At 34.7% G+C, this 19941-nt stretch overlaps 1 long non-coding RNA gene across 15 annotated transcripts; it reads right to left on the minus strand.

The window, feature by feature from the left end:
* LOC107633810 lies at window positions 557-6411 on the minus strand. 15 transcript variants are annotated; one of them, XR_002362591.1, is made up of 4 exons: window positions 5280-6411; window positions 5096-5177; window positions 4733-5005; window positions 1440-4605 (listed from the first exon to the last, which is right to left on the minus strand). It is a non-coding gene; the product is annotated as an uncharacterized LOC107633810 (long non-coding RNA). The 15 variants fall into 15 exon arrangements; XR_002362578.1 differs by having other exon boundaries at window positions 4733-4808; window positions 4929-5005; window positions 5096-6411; XR_002362585.1 differs by having other exon boundaries at window positions 1440-3599; window positions 3997-4105; window positions 4562-4605; window positions 4733-6411.

A 19941-nucleotide genomic window follows, 5' to 3' on the forward strand; every position in this document is an offset into this window, starting at 1 on the left:
CTTGGTGATGGGGGGGGGGACTTGCCCCACTCTCATTTTATTTTTTAAACAAATATATAATATGTCCCCATTTTAAATTTTAAATGACCCCACTACAAATAAACTAAACCCAATTATTAAAAATCCCAAACCTATTTTATCTTTCTATTATGTTGACTATTCATTAACCTAATTAAATTTAGTCTTCTTCCATTCTCAAATTTTAGCCGTCACTTATTTATTCTCTTAAACCCTCTTCTTAGTTTTATATTTTCAACATTCTTTTTCTATTCCTTGTCTAGTGGTCATCTTCTCTTCATCCAAAGGTAATTTTTAAATTCTCTATTTTATTTTATATAGCTTTCTATGACTCCATGTTCAATTTCATTATTTCTCTTTTTGATATTTTCAATTACAAATTTTAATTCAAACAATTATAGTTTAGGTATTAATCTATTTTTTATTCTCTTCATGAATTTATATATTTTATTTTATTCTCAATTTAGTGATCCTTATTATTTATTTGTTTATCTTTCGTTCTATTCTATTATATGTAATCATGTTGCATATAAATTTTTAAAGTGAATTGATCAATTTACTAATTTAGAATATATATTTTTTTTATTTTTAGAAATAGTAATAGAAAAATATTTCAAAAGAAAGTTACCCCTAGAATCTGAAGTCACTCCATTAGATTTAAAGTGAAAAAAGTTAGTGGTTAATGTAATTTTTGATTTTTTTGTATTCAAATAATTAATGTGCACTTTTATGTTTTTAAATTTAAATTAATATATCTTTTGATAGTAATGTGTATTATTTTTGCTCTCCTGACATAAATTTTCTGGGTCCGTCACTGGCTATGGAGATTACTCATTCCGAACAAGTGCTGGTGAGAAACTAAGAGTGGGAAACTAAGACTATTGTTATCTCTGAAAGCAGTAACCTAAGTCAAATGACCTATAATGAGTTGAGAGAAAAGTTACTAGCATATGAAATCACTCACATAAAAAATGATGCAAAAAAGAAAGGAGTAGCTCTTAAATTATGTACTGAATCATTAGATAACGAATCCAGTGATTATTTATCAGATGACGAGTTTGTGTGTTTTGCTAGAAAACTCAGAAGGATGATGAAACTAAAAGAAAAAAGCAGATAGCATCTCAAAGAAACCAAAGAAGGACATAAGCAAAGTCATTTGCCACAATTGTAGAGAAACTGAACACTACAAGTATAAATGTCCGAAGCTAAAGAAAGAAGATAAGTTTGGAAGGACAAGAAGAAGGGTCTTATGGCTTCTTGAGAAGATCTGGAAAATGACTCTGATGAGGATAATGAATCTGACCACAGCTCTCAAGCATGCTTGATGGCAGACCACAGTCACCCTAATAAGGTAATCTTTGTTGAAACCTTCTAATGAATAACTCCATCTCATGATTGATGATCTTATTGAAAAAATAAGAAATTTTATGAATCAATGCCATGTACATGAATATGAAAATGACATCCTAAAAGCAGAAAATGCCATTCTCAAAGAAAAATTGAGGGAATCTGAGACCACTGTTGATCTTGTTGAAGAAAACAAACGGCTTAAAGCTGAACTCAGTAGTTGTGATAGACAACATTCTGTTGTTGCACAATTAAACTATTTTGAAGAGAATGAAAGGTTGCATAAAGAGGTTAAGAGTCTAAAACTAGACTTAGCTAAATTTGCTCAAAGTTTTGAAAATTTAGATAAATTGTTAGCTAGTCAAAGACCTATTTTTGAAAAGACTGGGTTGGGTTATTGTGAAAAATCTGAATCTGTTTTTAAAATTTCACACATTGAAAATGAATCTTCTACTTCTAAAGACAAAAGATTTCAAAACCCAAATCACCTTAAAAAAACCAGCAACCAATAAATTCTGTAACATATGCAATAGAGATGGTCACTTTTCTATTCAATGTTTCATTTTTGAAAGAAAAATTGGCAATAAAGTTTACAAAATAGCTGGTAAATACAATGCACTTAGACAACCAAAAAGGTTTAACATTAAAAGATCAAAAAATATTTGAATACCTAAGGTCACTTAAGAGCTTTGTGCAATTTTGCCTAGCATCCAAAAAGAAGAATGACATGTGGTACTTGGATAGTAGATGCTCTAGGCACATGACCGGAAAGGCCACATACTTCATCAAACTTGATAAGTACGATGGAGGTTTTGTGGCTTTCGGTGACAATGGTAAAGGAAAGATTGTGGCCGTAGGTAAGGTTGGTAAGAGTTTCTCAACTTTCATTAACGATGTATTTTTAATTGATGGATTAAGCCACAATCTTCTATGCATTAGCCAATTGTGTGACTTAGACTATTTAGTCATTTTCAAGAAATTGGAATGCTTGGTTGTGTGTAAAAAATTTGATGATATCTTGTTTGAAGCTAAAAGATACAACAATGTGTATGGACTAACCTTGGAGGAACTAAAAGAACAAAATGTAGTTTATTTCACATCCATTGAATATGAAAAATGGTTATGACATAAGAAATTAGGACATGCTAACATGTTCCAAATTTCTAAACTTGTGAAAAAGAATTTAGTTAGAGATCTTCCAAAAATAAAATTTGACAAAGACATCACTTGTGATACTTGTCAATCGGGCAGACAAACTAAATTTTTTTTAAACCCAAGAATGATATCTCAACCAAAAAACTATTGAAAATGCTACATATTAATCTTTTTGGTCCTACTAGGACTCAAAGCTTTGGTGGTAAATACTATGGTTTAGTGGTGGTTGATGACTATACTAGATTTGGATGAGTTTTTTCCTTGGCTCATAAAAATGATACTTTCATTACTTTTTCAACTCTATGCAAAAAGATTCAAAATGAAAAAGATTTTAAAAATAGTTTCCATAAGAAGTGATCTTGGAAAAGAGTTTGAAAATCAAGACTTTGAATAATTTTGTGATGAATTTGGTATTTTTCATAATTTTTCATATCCTAGAACACCTCAACAAAATGGAGTTGTTAAAAAGAGAAATAGAAGCCTCCAAGAAATGGTTAGGGCTATGCTTTGTGAAAATGAAATTTCAAAATTTCTTTGGGTTGAAGCTATAAACACAGCTTGTTACATGTTGAACTGAACCATCATTAGAAAAATTTTAAAGAAAATACCTTATGAGCTTTGGAAAGGAGTACCACCCAATCTTAAGTACTTTTATATTTTTGGATGCAAATATTTTGTGTTAAACACTAAAGATAATTTTAAAAAATTTGATCTAAAATCTTATGAAGGTATCTTTGTTGGCTATTCAATAAATTTACAACACATTACTAGACAACACCGAAATAAAATTATCCTTATCAGTATTGCATTTCAAGAAATTTTTTGAGGGACTAAAACCAAAACATCCTAAATTAATCTAAGCCCTTTTAGATTAGTTTGTATATAGTTTTCACTCAACTTAAAGTCCTATTAACATCGATAAACAATATGAAAGGCCATGAGCAAAATAAGATTAATTAATTACTTAATCCTTTCAATAGTAGTTATTCAGGCAGAGCATATAACACAAACCTTAAAAATAGACCTGCAATGGTAATCCTGGTCAAGCTACTCTCATTTTCTTCCTCCAAAAGACTTGCCTACAAGGAAGATATATAATCAATTAATTGTTCCCCAGGGATGCCAGAAATATTATGGCACATCAAAGGACCAATAGACACGGCAACTTGCCAATGCAGAGAGAACTAGATAAACATTTTTCATTAATGTATTTAAAATCAACAAATGCTGAATAAGATCATCTGAGATAAACATGTAGAGGAAGTTTCTCATCTCTAGAATTTGAATACTGAGATAATAACTAAAGATTTTTTAACCTCATCAAGCCAAATTCAAATACATTTTCCAAATTTACTGAGTAATACTTCGTGTATAGATTGCATGAACATGCAAGACAAATATGCCCTTAGGTATTAACCATTATTCTAGAGTCAGCTTGCTTTTCAAATATGAAGGCAAGGGTTTATGTTTATGTACCTCTAGATCAACAAAAGTATTGTAATCATAACTCACAAAATGATTCAGCGGTGGATACACCCTTACATTCTCCTTTTAGAGGAACTTTTTCTAGTTGATTATATTGTACCTGCTAGATATAAGTGTAATGTAGCATCGATGGTGAAGAATAATGTCAGAATATCTCAGAAAAAATTCAATATATCCTACATATTTAATGTATCTCATGATAATCTTCCGAATATAATATGGAATGTCATTAAGGAAGGATTTTGTTATTTGTCATTTGCCAATTGTACTATGTTTATTATTTTAATTAGGGTTAGGAATTTTACTTTGCATGCAGATTTTAGCTCTTACTCATAATACTAGACCAGCACCTGATCCGATTCTTGATATATATATATATATATATTTCGGTTGATTTTTGTTTAACTTTTAAACACTTACATCATTCCATGCATGTTATAAATCCTCCTTTCCCTATACATATTCTATGGCATCAACAGGTGATGCAAACGGTATCAGGAAGGGAAGAATGATTCACAAATAAAGACACAAAAAAGAATATAATCAAGGAAATTACCCAAGAGAGAAAAAGGGATTGCATTAATAGTTCAAGCTGGAATTCTGCAAATTAATGGCAATTGTATGGTTATTTTATATGCCATGTATATGCAAAAACTATTAGCTTTATGATATTTGATCATCAATAAAGGAGATTACAATCAAATAACGTAAAAGGTTGTAGATATACCAGAATCTTTGATGCAAATAAATATATGGTCCACAACAACTGAGACAAGAGAGTGCCCAGCAGCTTCATTAGATCACTGTCATGATTCAAATTCAAAGACGACTCAAAAATCTAGAATAATAGAAGAGCTTTGTCCAAAAACGAGCTTTTGAAAACTGATTTTCTCAAAGGTGGGAAAAGTTAAGGCAATTCAAACCTAGGCCTTCAAATTCACATCTCCTCTATTTAGACAGATAGATAATCCTGTCATAAAGCAGAGAAGTGCACGAAGTTCTGCACACATGATATATTAACTTCATACAACATCTGTGTCACTTGTATCGATTCAATATGGATACATGTAGAAAGTGTCCTTTTAATTACCTGGCTCACTTAATGTAGGACAAAGAGCTTCTGTGATGTGCAACTGAAACTCAAGCCCAAGTGGACTGTTGCAGACTGTTCTCTGAATTGTGATATGAGGAATAGCAAACATAGTAACATATCAAGAGTCAAGAATCTTAGCCTTTTAGAAGAAAGTAGATTACAATAATTAGAGGAATTGTACATATGCTTCTCCCGATATTCCTTCTAAAAAACACTCCCCTCCAAAGAATACTCGTTTTGTACCATCATCATCTCTCATGTTTGCTCGCTCTTGAGAACAGCCTAAAGTTCATCCCTCAACATGTCAGGATAAGGCAAAAGATCAATAGACAGATTCTCACTCCAGTTTCTGAAGAGAAAGAGGTGGGGAGTGAGAAATACCAATGAATGGATAGAGATGAAATACAATATCAATATTTAGAAGGTAATTATCCCAATATCGGTCACAGACACATAAGATGTAAAATGAAAGGCGTAATGTAGTCATTTGAATACATATATATACTTCCTATTACTTGTTTGCCTCCCTAAGATTTACAACCTGATAATGCAGACGGAAAAAATCTTCAATAATATTTATACCAAGGGTCCCAAATTAATTGTAAGCACGAGCAAAAACATAATTACCTCCCAGCTTTCATTTGTGGTATACAGCAACAAATTGTGAATGGTGACCGATGCCATAGGCGGTGCCCTACCGCCAGAGATATAGGGATACTTATGGATAAGTTTCTGATAAATTTATAACATAATTTTTTGGTCAAAGAGGACGAACAGTCCATCAGGTTTATCTGTAAAGCCACCACATAAAAACATGCACTATCATTAAACTCTATTGCAATGAATGCAGACCAAATACTGCACTAATGACCAAACCCAGCAAAGAAGATATAAATATTGATTTCAACTAATAAATTAACTGTTTGAATTTGTATAGTCATTCCATCTGAAATCTGATGGAAGTCCACAGTCAGTAGCAATAAGGAACATTCAAATTGAACATGCACAGCAGACAAATAATTTCTATTTGCAACAAACTATTAATCCTTATCCTAAACTAGTATATCTTCATAGATCTTTATTTTTATGCTGCATAAGAATCTCTCAACAATCAACAGCAACAACGTTAAAGTTGAAAGGATGGAGAATGATAGAAAAATGTGGAGTCCAGCTAAGGCATGAAGTAAATCAATTCAAATCTCCCAACTCTGTTAAACAGTAGTTTTTTATCTTCATTTCCATTTTCAATTGTGTACATCCATTGTAAAGTTTAACAACTACAAGCATCACACAACTAGTGAAATACACATGGTAGCATTTAAACCATAAAAAATATATTTTAAGTAATTTTTTATTTTTAATTTCAAAATATTTTTTATTCTAGTTGGTTGTAATTGACTGGACCATTAGTTGGTCCCTTAGACTTTCCCTAAATGAATACAACGTATGCCCATAGCAAAATCCTAATCGGTTCAAATAGTTTTACATAATCGTTTTTAATAATAGAACAGATCAAATAATTATATGTGTTAAATTAAATCAGAACAAATTAAGTTTGTAATTAATAAATTTAACTCTTTAATGTTGTCATTGTTCACATTAAACAATTGGACCTTGGTACAGTGTAGTATACATTACATTGATTTTTATTTTTGGATATATTTTTATTCTAAAGAAAAAAGCAGTACATCATTTTCAGTTATATAATACACAATTTACATTCAGACTAGACAAAAAATTATTTTCACAATCCTTTTTAATAATAGAATTGATCAAATAATTATATTTGTATTAAATTAAATCAGAATAAATCAAGTCGAATACTATAAAATCTATAAAATCAGTTTTCAATTAATATATCTATATCTTTAATTCTATCCATGTTTACATTAAACAAACGGTTCGTTTATAAGACGTCGGTGCATATATTATACAGTACATTGGTTTCCTCTTTTATTCTTGTTACGTGATCAACAATCATACCTTTGTTCCATCTTTTTCTTCAACTTCTAAGAATTTAACAGAGTTATTTTCCAAGATTAAGTTAGGAAGGACATGATTTTCGGGTGGCTTTTCATACTTAGAAATTTTTTAGACTGGATCATTAGTTGGCTATAATAGACTGGATCATTAGTTGGTCTCTTAGACTTTTTCTAGCGTTTGGTGGAGAGACAGAGACGGAAAGACTGAGACTGAGAGATAGAGACTAAGAGATAGAGATTAAAACAAATCTCAGTATTCTGTTTGGTGCAAAGTGGGAGACAGAAATTAAAATAAGAGTGAAATTCTAATTTAATTTGTACAAAAGGTAAAACTGGAATTAATTAATTGAAATAAAGGTATTTTAGGTATAAAATATTATTAAAGTTTCCGTCTCCATCTTTAAAAATTTTAGTCCCTGTCTTTAAATCAACAAACATGATACTGAGTGTCAGTCTCCCAGTCTCTGTCTCATTACCTCAAAACAAACGCTACCTAAATGAATATAACGTCCATGCACATAGCAAAATCCTAGTTTGACTCAAATATTTTTACATAATCGTTTTTAATAATAAAATAGATCAAATAATTATATTTGTGTTAAATTAAATCAGAACAAATCAAGTATGCAATTAATAAATTTAAATTGCTAATGAATTATAACTTAAATGGCATAGTCTCCCCATACTCATCTAAGAAGTCATGGGTTCGAGTCTCCTTATCTTTGGTAAAAAAAAATTTATAAATTTAAATTTTTAATGTTGTCATTGTTCACATTAAACAATTTGATCTTGGTACAGTGTAGTATACATTATATTGATTTTTATTTTTGGAACTATTTTTATTTTAGCTTACTCTAGTTGACTGGACCTTAGTTAAATACAACGCCTTCGTAGCAAAATCTTAAATAACTGGTAGAAGGCAGCACCTAAAGAAACCATAGCCACCCAAATCAGAAACTTAAATATATCATTGAATAATTTAAAAACTTAATACTCCTCCCGTGGACCCTAGACATTCTCGAACCAGTTGTCGCGCCCACACCTGCATGAAAGGTTCGGACTAGCTGTTCTTCTTTGTTCCCTCTCCCAGTTTCAGTTTGAAGCATAAATAGAAAATAGCTATATCAAGTTTTATTTTTTCTCATCAAACATAATATTGTTGAAAATTATCTCATTCCTACCCTTTTACACAAATTAGATCACCGTAAAAAACTCATTTTCTTACTGATATCTCTATCCACCCAATCCTCAAAGCATTTCTTAGATGAACCCGACCAAAGAGAAGGTAGTGCACCGTTTTCAATTTACCCATACACAGCACACAATTTGCATTCAAACTTGACAAAAAAAATATTTTCACAATCATTTTTAATAATAGAATCGATCAAATAATTATACTTGTGTAATATTAAATCAGAGAAAATCAATTCAAATAACTAGAAAATCTAAAAAAATTAGTTTCTAGTTAATAAATCTAAATTTTTAATTCTGTCATTGTTCACATTAAACATATGGTTAGTTTATAAAACCTTGGTGCATATATTATACAGTATATTGGTTTTCTCTTCTATTCTTCTTACGTGAGCAATAATCATACCTTTGTTTTATCTTTTTCTTCAATTTCTAAGAATTTAACAGAGTTGCTTTACAGGATTAAGTTAGAAAGAGCATTATTCTCAGGCGGCCTTTCCTTTAAAACCAAATACAACCTATCGATTTGCACAAATTGGACTCTATTTGCACACTGCTTACCGATGGTAGTCAGAAAACTCACACATTGAATTTAATCAAAACCATAAATATATTACAACTACTTCTAATGAAGACGTAAAATGTCAAAAAACATACATAAAATAAACATAGAGGGTTAAAAAAGACATTGAGATAAAAAAAATTAGAAAGAGCTAATGATTACTGAACTAAACAATCATAAAACTTTGAGTTTCAAAATCTTCATTTTTTCAGTTTTCACCTATTTTACAAGTAACTCTCACGAACCAAAACATGATAGTCTAAAAAAGAAAAAAAAATAGTAAAAGAGTGATAACACAAACTATAATCTCCAATTTGCCAATTTTAGGGTGGCTACATTGAGTGCAGGTAGTAATCCAATGCTAGCAAAATCATTCAAAAATTTTAAACATTCAAAATTATTTTTGAAATTCTAAAATTCATTTAAAAAATTCTTAAATTATTTTTGAAATAATTTTAAAAATTTTAAAATTTCTAATAAAAAGAAACATCTGAACCTAAAAAAAAGAAGCATAAAAAATCTAACAAAAAAAATATTCAAAATCATTTTAAAAATTTTAAAATATATCAAAACGAAATATCTAAAAATATTAGAAAAAGAACATTCAAAAATAAAAAAATGTATTTAAAATTAAAAAAAATATCGAAAACCAAAAATAAAGAAACATCAAAACATAAAAAAGTAATTTTTTATTTTTTATTTTTATTTTTGAAATATTTTTTTTATCCTAGTTGGTTCTAATTGACTGAACCATTAGTTGGTCTCTTAGACTTTTTCTAAATGAATACTTCGTCCATGCGCATAGCAAAATCCTAGTTGACTCAAATATTTTCACATAATCATTTTTAATAATAGAACAACAGATCAAATAATTATATTTGTGTTAAATTAAATCAGAACAAATCAAGTTTGCAATTAATAAATCTAAATCTTTAATATTATCGTTGTTCACAGTAAACAATTGAATCTTGGTACTGTATAGTATATGATATGGCAGTTACAAATACGAGTTATAACTCGGTATCATACGTTATAACTCGGCTTAATGAGCTATAACTCGACCGAATAATACTTCAATCCTAATATCCGACCAAACGGTATAATAATCAGACACGTTACAAATCTTCCCAGGACCAATTTGATTGCGCCGAAAAGGTAACTGACGAGAACCTCGACCTGTATAAAAGAAGGTAAGACATTTCCTTTGGGTAAGAAATTAAGATATAATACTGACATAAGCATTGGAGTACCTTTGCAGGTACACTCCCCCCTCTCCTCACTCACGAGTTACGAAGGAAAAGTTCGGACAAGAGAGATTTATAGTTCGGCATTCAGGAGGAAAGCTCGGCAACTTGTTGTTAACCACCGAATCATTCTCTGGTACCTTCAAGCAAGAACACTTGGCGCCCACCGTGGGTCGAAAGAATATAAAGCCCTCTCCTTTTCTCGGCCCCATTACCTTCACGTACATCCATGGCCGATGCACAACCTCCTTCTACGTCCGAGCTCCTTCGAATGGTGACCGAGCTACAACAGGCAAACTAGCGCATGGCGCAAGAAAATCAGAGAATGGCTGATCAGATCGCCGAGTTGAACAACGCTCGAATAGAAAATAACAATCGTCAACCACAACAGGAAGACGAGGAGCACCAATCTGATCCATCACATGTTTCCGAAACTATTCGGATTCAGCCACAAGATGAAGAAGCGCGGCCTGAAGACGAAAATAAGGAGCCCGACAATTCTGTGGGACCCTTTACACCAAATGTGATGAGCTTCGAAATGCCACGAAGGTTCACCTTACCAATGACTCTTACCCCTTATGACGGGCTTGGTGACCCAAAGAAGTTCCTCAAAAATTCCGATCAATAATGATTGTTAATGGTGCATACGATCCTGTTTTATGTCGTTGCTTTCCATCTTATTTGGACGACCCTGCACTTGACTGGTTTTGTGCTTTGCCTGCAGGTTCAATCTCCAAGTTCCAGGAGCTAGCGAAGCTATTTGACGATCATTTTGCTGGATCTGCTATTTACTTGCATGACTCAGATTATCTGAATACAATAAAGTAAGGCCAGAACGAGGGCTTGAAAAACTACATGACTCGCTTCACGAAGGTCGCAATGAGCATACCAGACCTCCATCCCGAGGTCCATTTGCATGCCATCAAGAGCGGACTTCGGCCAGGAAAGTTCCAAGAGACCATCGCTGTAGCCAAGCCAAAAACCCTGGCCGAGTTTCGCGAAAAAGCCAAGGGACAAATCGATATAGAAGAGCTCAGACAAGCTCGGAAAGCCGACAAATCACAGTACAGAGACGAGGTTAAGATACAAAGTAATAAGAAAAATTTTAAACTAACTCCTCGATTTGAATCCTATACACAGTTCAACACAAAGTGGGAAGACATTATCAAAGAGATCCTTAACTCAAAATTGATCAAACCCCTGAGGAAGGCCGGAACCTATCAAGACACAAAGAACGTGGATAAATCCAAATACTGTACTTTCCACCAGAAGCACGGCCACACTACTGACGAATGTGTGGTCGCAAAAGACCTTTTGGAGTGGCTAGCTCGGCAAGGTCACCTTGATAAATACATCGGTGGCCATATGCAAAAGCGTACACCATCCTCTACTAGAAATACTTCGTCAGAACCACAACATCGGGGAAAGGAGAAAGCGTCTTCAAGCCCATATGAACCAGCTCGAAGTGTAATCAATTGTATCTCAGGTGGGTACGCAAGTGGAGGAGCATCAAGCTCGGCTCGAAAGAGGTCTGTCCGGGCAATGTATTCAGTGGAAAGAACTCAACAAGAACCGAGAAAAGTCCCCCAATTTCTGCAAGTGATATTCACACGTGCGGACTATGATTGCAACATTCAAAATTTGGATGAACCTGTGGTCATATCTCTTTAATTGGGTGATCTGCTGGTAAAGAAGGTGCTATTAGATCCAGGGAGTAGCGCCGACGTTCTATTTTATTCCACCTTTCAGAAAATGAAGCTCAGCGACAACATCCTCCAATCATCCAGTGGAGACTTAGTCAGCTTCTCAGGTGAAAGAGTCCCCATATTGGGATCGCAAACCACACTGGGTGACCACCCTCTATCCAAAACCTCTTATATTTAGTATTTAGTAGTAGATTATTTTAGCCCATATAATCTTATACTCGGCCGACCTTTTTTAAATAAGTTCGGCGCAATTATATCCACAATTCATCTCTGTGTTAAGTTTCCTGTGCAGGACGATCAAATTGCAACTATCCATAGCGACTACAAAGAAGCGCGACAATGCTACAACATCAGCATGAGACTACCAAATCGCTCAAAGCAAGCCCAGGTCAACAACGTCCACGTCTCCAACAACAACTCGGTCTTGGCCGACCTAGACCCAAGAGCCAAATTTCTCGAATGGCCCACACCAATAGGTGAGTTACAAAAATTATATTTCAATAATAATCCTAACAAATACACCTATATAGGTACAGCCATCAGCACAGCAGGACAAAATGCGGTACAAACCTTTCTACAAAAGTAAGCCGACCTGTTCGCATGGAAACCATCCGATATGCCAGGAATTGATCCCCAAATCATTGCCCATAAACTAACAATCAACCCTTCTGTCCGACCAGTTCAGTAGAAAAAAAGAAACCTCGGAGACAAAAAGAAGAAGGCATCATTAGAAGAGACTCAAAAACTAATCAATGCCGATTTTATCAGGGAAATACAGTTCACCACCTGGCTAGCCAATGTTGTAATGGTAAGAAAACAAAATGGTAAGTGGCGCATGTGCGTCGATTTCACTGATCTAAATAAAGCATGCCCGAAAGATTCATATCCTTTACCATCCATAGACTCTTTGGTGGATAACGCCTCTGGTTATGCCACCTTAAGTTTCATGGATGCCTATTCCGGTTACAATCAAATCTTTATGCACCCTTCTAATAAAAGTAAAACGGTCTTTATTACTGACTTTGGTAATTATTGTTATAAAGTTATGCCTTTTGGACTAAAGAATGCAAGGGCAACTTACCAGCGTCTCATGGACAAAGTCTTCGCCAAACAGATCGGCAGAAATATAGAAGTCTACGTTGACGACATGGTCACCAAGACAAAGGTCGGCCATGACCATATCGCCGACCTCGCCGAAATATTTGATCAAATACGGCATTACAACATGCGTCTTAATCCTGAAAAATGTGCTTTTGCCATTCAAGATGGTAAGTTTTTAGGGTTTTTACTAACTAGCAGGGGTATCGAGGCCAATCCAGACAAATGCCGAGCAGTACTAGAGATGACGAGCCCAATTTTCAATGGAATGACGATTGCGAAAGAGCTTTCAATAATCTTAAAACAACTCTATCGTAACCGCCAGTCCTTCAAAAACCCTTACAAGGGAAAGAACTTTTCTTGTACTTGTCAGTTCTTGACTAGGTGATAAGCTCTGCTCTTGTTACAGAAAGGAACAAAGTTCAACAACTAGTTTATTTTGTTAGCAAGACCCTACAACATGCTGAAGTCAACTATCCGAAGATAGAAAAACTGGAACTAGCACTGGTATTCTCGGCAAGGAGACTCCGACCTTATTTTCAGAGCCTTGTTATTGACGTTCGGACCGACCAACCATTACGCCAGATCTTGCATAAACCAGAGATTGCAGGCCGACTTGTTAAATGGTCGGTCGAACTATCTGAATTTGACATCAGATATCAAGGTCGGGGTCCGATCAAGTCACAATTCCTTGCCGACTTCATAGCAGAATCAACAATTCCAACAGCAGATGACCATACAGTACAATAGACTTTGTACGTTGATGGTTCATTAAACCCCCAAGGGTGTGGTGCAGGAATCAGGCTAGAAGGCGATGATGGTTTCATTTTGGAACATTCCCTTCACCTCTCCTTCAAAGCCAACAACAATCAATCCGAGTACGAGGCCCTTATTACAAGACTTCAACTCTGTTTAGATCTACATATATCCTCCATAAAGGTATACTGTGACTCACTATTGGTAGTACAGTAGGTAAATGACCTTTTTCAAGTCAAAGATCCACTGCTTACTAAATACTTATTATTAGTAAAACACTTGATCTCCCAATTTATAAACTTTGAAATACAACATATATCACGGGATCAGAACCATAGAGCTGACATTTTATCTAAGCTCGACAGCACACAATCTCAACTGTCCACATTACATCAATCCACTTTACATACTCCAAGTGTTACACTAACAGATGTTTTAAGTGTCACACAGGAACAGGATTGGCAGAGCTCCTTTATACATTATTTGAAAACAGGTGAAACACCATCCAATGTACAGGATGCAAAGAAATTCAGGCGACAAGCGTCATTTTTCACACTACTAAATGGCTCTTTATATAGGCGAGGATATTCTTGGCCATTACTAAAATTCCTCTCCACATCTGAAGCCGAGTTAGCACTATCTAAGGCACACAAAGGAATTTGTGGAACACACACCGGAGCTCAGAGTTTAGCTTCAAAAGTCCTCTGTGCCGGTTTTTTTGGCCTACTTTACAACAAGATAGTCATAATAAAGTTCGAAGCTGCGAAAACTGCCAGAAGCACGCACCTATCATACACATTCCAGCCGAACATCTACATTATTCAGACGTTACTTGGCCCTTCAATAACTGGGGGCTCGATATACTCGGCCTATTCCCAATGGCGCCGGGCCAGGTAAAATTCCTATTGGTTGCAATTGATTATTTTTCAAAATGGGTCGAAGCCCAACCCTTATCTAAGATTACATCTCAACAAATGATTTCTTTCGTTTGAAAAAATATTATCTGCCGTGTTGGCATTCTTCAACACATTGTTACTGACAATGGTCGCCAGTTTGTCGACCAGAAATTTACATCTTTTTTGTAGAACCTTAAGGTCAAATAACACTTTGCCTCTGTTAAAAAATACTCAAACGAATGAATTGGCAGAAGCAGAAAACAAGGTTATCCTACATGCCCTAAAGAAAAAATTAGTTACTGCAAAAGGACTTTGGGCTGAGCTTATATTAGAAATTCTGTGGGGATACAACACCACACCCCAATCATTAACAAAGGAAATACCATTCCGACTTGTATATGGCTCCGAAGCCATGATACCACTGGAAGTTTCACAATGTTCGATCAGAACTCAAGTCAACGACCATGACGAAGCTCGGCTCGCCGACTGAGATACTGTTGAAGAAATTAGGGATATTGCCACAATACGTCGACGCGCAGCACAACAAGTCATAGCTCGGCGATACAATAAGATAGTCAAGCACCGATTATTTCAACAAGGTAACCTAGTACTAAGAAAGACAGAAACTGCTCGAAAGCCATCCACCCATGGAAAGCTCGCCGCGAATTAGGATGGTCCATATCGAATTTCAGAAGTACTAGGAAATGGGGCCTACCACCTAGAATATTTAGATGGTATGAATATACCTAATACTTGGAATATTTGCTCTCTAAAGCAGTTTTATAGATAAAAAGTCGGGGACAGGCTTGTACTCTTTTTCCTACTGCCAAGATTTTTCCCAAAAGGGTTTTGCTTGGAGAGGTTTTAACGAGGCTAGCCTACCTGCAAATTTGTAACCAAAGGTTTACCAATTGAATGAACATGATCATCGCGTATCATAATTTAATTTTTGCCAAGTTTATTCTTTAAACTGCCGCATTGAATAAATCTATCAAAATCGCCCTTAATCGGTAAAACAGTCATTCAAACAAATACCTCAAACGTCATCTATTTTGACACACACAAATAGCTCTACTAAAAAGAGCACATCAAATGCCAAAACAGGTACATAATTCTATCATCGAAATGACAACAAATTGCCTTCTCAGGCTGCAGTCAAGTACCAATGTCAAGCAGTTAAAAGTCAAAAGCTTTCAAAAATAACTACACTAACAAGCTTAACAAAATAACTACACCTTCGAACAAAGTACACATTTTTTGCTTCATCCTCGGCAACACCGTCGTCATCAACCATCATACCATCCCGAACGATCTTTCCTGGATCCATCTGAGATACATCAACCTCAGGAGTAAGAAACTTTACTTGTAAGGATGCCCTTTCAAACCCTTCCACAAATGAGTCCAAAATTTCAGCCTCCCTCTTCTTCTCCAACTCTTTTAGCTGAGCAGTAACTTCAACTACTCGAGTCTCCATACTGGCCAAATCAGTCTCCTTCCTCTTAAGATCTTCTACATCCTTAGCATAATTATCTTTCATTACCTTCAACTGTTTCTCAGTCTCAACTAACTTGGACTTTAGCTCAGCAACTTTATTCTTACTCTGAGCCAACTCATCTTTCAACAAACTATAGTCTTTCTTCTGCACCCCTAACTTCTTATGCTTCAATTTCTGGCTGCGACCCAAACTCGCCATTCGCAAACCGACTACCTTCAGGAAATCCAAATAACGATGAAAATAACAACATATACATAAGTTCAATGTAAAGCACTATGATTTCCGACCCTACCTGCATATATTGCCCAATAGCAATTTCACCAACTTCATTCGCCAGAGACACGTCGGCTGAGGATTAACAAACTTCGTCCGCTACAGCCATGTAAGGAAAGTCCCTCCCCCAAACTGACAAACCATCACTATGCTCGGACGCTTCATGCAGTTTTTTCTGATTTGCCATAAACACATGGATTTCTTCGAAAGAAACCTCATTGTCCTTCTGGCTGGACTCCTCAGAAAAATCTAGAACATCAGTTTTCCTTTTCTTGAGCATGACCTTCCTCCGTCGCGAGACGGGCTGACTGACCTCTGCAGCCACATTAACTTTTTCCTTATTTGACGACGAAACCTCTTTTGCCAAGTTCTTACTCTTAAAACGAGATCTCAGAGAAGCAGCCAAAACACCAGGATACTTACCTCCTGAAAACACAATAAAACACTACAGATAAATAGTGCTTTCAAACCAGAAAAACAAAAATGATAATACAAAACACCAACTCACCCATATATTCTATCACAACCTGTTTATTCTCCTCCCACTGGAGCAGATCAAACATTGAGATTAAGTCTTTTCGATCAATACCCTCTACCAGAAATTTAATTAAGCACACATTCCAGGGACTAATAAGCTCGGCCCCGAGGATGTTCTGAGGTTCCGAGCACCACCACAACGGAAACCTCTCGGCCAAATACTCATCCATATAAAACGAAAAGTCTTTTTCTACACTCCTAACCTTCAAATACATCTCTTTAAAATCCTTAAAAGAGGACTTATACAGCTTAAAGATACCAAACCCATGAGTACTATTGAGATTAACCCACCCCCTTTCCAGACTCCTTTAGCTTGAAAAAGAGAAAAGAACAAGTCTATAGAAGGTTCTTACTCAATAAACTCCATAAAAAATTCAAAGCATCGTAAGAATGCCCAACCATTGGGATGAAGCTGTGACGCAGCACAGTTTAACTGCTTTAATACTTGACACTCAAACGCCGTAAACGGCAACTTCACCCTAAGTTCTTATAGAACACAACTATGCATGTAGAAGTATTCGAAACCCTGTCCCCTATGATACACCCTATCGTCACTACTACATAGCAACAACTTCACTTGCACCCCAGACCCAATTCTAACAATCTTAGACATGTCTACCTCTTTAACAGCTACCTCATCAACAAACAGAGACATCCTAGACCTCACATCATCACTCACCCAGTCATACGATCAGTCAATCTTACCCTTCTTCTCCTTTTCAAACCCCATTGACAAACAGAGAAAGAAAAGCAAAGAGAAGAAGCAGGAAAAATAACTCAGAGAATAAGAAAGAACATGCATACCTCTTTTACTTATTCTGTTTTTAAAATAGAAAAACCAAGCGTCAAATGTAATCAAATTAAAATCCCAATTGGAGCCCAACCATCCCATTAATCACATTACAAAACTATTTCAATTCCAACAACTGCTGCCTCCATCACATCAAACGGCACAGGTTGTATTGGAAATGAAAAACCTTTTAATTTCTTCCAAATATCTTTCTCTCTCATCAGTTAAATGCGGACACGACTCCCCACGTCTAGTAACAAACACATTTTTTAATGAAGTAAGTTGATCTGGGGGCTACATGACTAACTCATTCAACTGAGTTATAACTCATCAAAAAAGCTCAACCTGCTTCATTAAAAACTCTCCTCAGGCTAAGCTTGGGGGCTGTGATATGGCAGTTACAAACACGAGTTATAACTCGGTATCATACGTTATAGCTCGGCTTAATGAGCTATAACTCGACCGAATAATACTTCAATCCTAACGCCCGACCAAACAGTATAATAATCGGACACGTTACAAATCTTCCCAGGACAAATCTGATTGCGCGAAAAAGGTAACTGACGAGAACCTCGGCATGTATAAAAGATGGTAAGACATTTTCTTTGGGTAAACAATTAAGATATAATACTGACTTAAGCATTGGAGTACCTTTGCAGGTACACTCCCCCTCTCCTTACTCACGAGTTGCGAAGGAAAAGTTCGGATAAGAGAGATTTATAGTTCGGCGTTCAGGAGGAAAGCTCAGCAACTTATTGTTGATCGCCGACTTATTCTCCGGTACCTTCAAGCAAGAACAGGATACATTACATTGATTTTTATTTTTAGAACTATTTTTATCCTAGTTGACTCTAGTTGATTGGACCACTGATAAATTTTCTAGATTTTCTCTAAATAGATAGTTAAATACAAGGTCCCATAGCAAAATGCTAAACAACTAGTATAAGACAGCACCTAAAGAAACCATAGCAACACAAATAAAAAACTTAAACACATCTAGAAACTTAATACTCCTTCCGTGGACCCTGAACATTCTCGAACTTGTTGTCGTGCCACACCCGCATGAAAGGTTGGGATTAGCTGTTCTTCTTTATTCCCTCTTCCCGTTCCAGTTTGAAGCACAAACAGAAAACAGCACTATCAAGTTTCATTTTTTTTCATCAAATATAAAATTGTTAAAAATTATCTCATTCCTACCCTTCCACACAAACTAGATCACCGCAAGAAACTTCTTTTCTTACTCATACCCCTATCCATCCAAGCCTCAAAGTATTCTTTAGAGGAACCCGACCAAAAAAAAAGATAGTGCACTATTTTTATTTTCAGTTCACCCACACACAACACACAATTTGTATTGAAACTCGACAAAAAATATTTTCACAATTGTTTTTAATAATAGAATCGATCAAATAATTATATTTGTGTTAAATCAAATCAGAGCAAATCAAGTCGAATAACTGTAAAATCTAAAAAATCTGTTTCCAATTAATAAAACTAATTTTTTGGTTCTGTCATTGTTCACATTAAACAAACAATTAGTTTATAAAACTTTGGTGAAAATATTATACAGTACATTGGTTTTCTCTTCTACTCTTCTTACGCGATCAACAATCATACATTTGTTCTATCTTTTTTTTCCAGCTTCTAAGAATCTAACAGTGTTGCTTTGCAAGGTTAAGTTAGAAAGAGCATGATTCTCGGGCGGCCTTTCATAATCAAAATTCTTTTTTAGAACCAAATCCAGCCTATCATCAATTTGCACAAAAATGGGCTCTATCTGCACACTGCTCACTGACGATAGCTAGAAAACTCGCACAGTAAATTTAATCAAAACCATAAATATATTACAACTACTTTTAAGTTCTAATGAAGGAGAAAAATGTCAAAAAAGCTATATAAAATAAGCATAGAGGGTTAAAAAAGATATTGATATGAAAAAGTTAGAAACAGCTAATAATTGCTGAACTAAACAATCATAAAACATTGAATTCTAAAATCTTCATTTTTCCAGTTTTCACCTATTTTACTAGTAACTCATGAACCAAAACATCATAGCCTTAAAAAAAAAATAGTGAGAGTAATAGCACAAAACATAATCTCTAATTTGCTAACTTTAAGGTGGCCACATTGAGTACATGTAGCAATTCAACACTAGTGAAATCATTTTAAAAATTTTAAACATTCAATTTTTTTTTGAAATTTTTAAATTCATTTAAAAAATTCTAACAATTATTTCTGAAGTCATCTTAAAAATTTTAAAATTATCATAAATAATCTAAAAAAAATATTCAAAATCATTTTAAAAGTTTTAAA

Source organism: Arachis ipaensis, chromosome B01 (assembly GCF_000816755.2).
Source record: "Arachis ipaensis cultivar K30076 chromosome B01, Araip1.1, whole genome shotgun sequence".
NCBI classification, from domain to species: Eukaryota; Viridiplantae; Streptophyta; class Magnoliopsida; order Fabales; family Fabaceae; genus Arachis; species Arachis ipaensis.